The following is an 856-nucleotide window of genomic DNA, read 5'->3' as shown; positions in this document are numbered from 1 at the left end:
TATAGACGAAAGAGCAAAGCGTGGTGATATAGTATCTTTAAAAGGCCCTTTGGTAGGCACAATATTTGCTTACGGCCATACCACCCTGAACACGCCCGATCTCGTCTGATCTCGGAAGCTAAGCAGGGTCGGGCCTGGTCAGTACTTGGATGGGAGACCGCCTGGGAATACCAGGTGCTGTAAGCTTTTTCACTCCTCTTTACAAAAAGCAGAGGGCGCTGCTGCTTTTCAGTGGACACCGACAGGGTGGGAAGGAAATAGCTAGATCATGACTTGCCGGTATAGAAATGACACAAATCCAGTTAAATGATGGCTTTCATCATTCCTAAGCTCATCGATCATTTTCTTTTCAATTTTATGCTAACGTATTCTACATTTCAACAGTAAATATTAATCTTTTTACTGCACTACATTTGTGATCCTTATAGCCACTTTGTACATTCTGATTTGACATTTAAAAGCTGTGAGTGTGTCTGGCAATCTGCAGGCGCTCCCTGTATAGACGAAAGAGCAAAGCGTGGTGATATAGTATCTTTAAAAGGCCCTTTGGTAGGCACAATATTTGCTTACGGCCATACCACCCTGAACACGCCCGATCTCGTCTGATCTCGGAAGCTAAGCAGGGTCGGGCCTGGTCAGTACTTGGATGGGAGACCGCCTGGGAATACCAGGTGCTGTAAGCTTTTTCACTCCTCTTTACAAAAAGCAGAGGGCGCTGCTGCTTTTTCAGTGGACACCGACAGGGTGGGAAGGAAATAGCTAGATCATGACTTGCCGGTATAGAAATGACACAAATCCAGTTAAATGATGGCTTTCATCATTCCTAAGCTCATCGATCATTTTCTTTTCAATTTTA

At 44.6% G+C, this 856-nt stretch overlaps 2 non-coding genes across 2 annotated transcripts; both read left to right on the top strand.

The window, feature by feature from the left end:
* Positions 1-67: 67 nt before the first annotated feature.
* On the top strand, positions 68-186 carry LOC129115084 (5S ribosomal RNA). Its single transcript, XR_008532836.1, has one exon. It is a non-coding gene; the product is annotated as a 5S ribosomal RNA (ribosomal RNA).
* A 378-nt stretch (positions 187-564) lies between these two features.
* Positions 565-683, top strand: LOC129115083 (5S ribosomal RNA). Its single transcript, XR_008532835.1, has one exon. It is a non-coding gene; the product is annotated as a 5S ribosomal RNA (ribosomal RNA).
* The last annotated feature ends 173 nt before the right edge of the window (positions 684-856 follow it).

Source organism: Anoplopoma fimbria, unplaced genomic scaffold, assembly GCF_027596085.1.
Source record: "Anoplopoma fimbria isolate UVic2021 breed Golden Eagle Sablefish unplaced genomic scaffold, Afim_UVic_2022 Un_contig_6831_pilon_pilon, whole genome shotgun sequence".
In the NCBI taxonomy this organism is placed as follows: Eukaryota; Metazoa; Chordata; class Actinopteri; order Perciformes; family Anoplopomatidae; genus Anoplopoma; species Anoplopoma fimbria.
The sequence above is the reverse complement of the archived record's forward strand: the minus strand, read 5'-3'. Positions and strand labels throughout refer to the sequence as shown.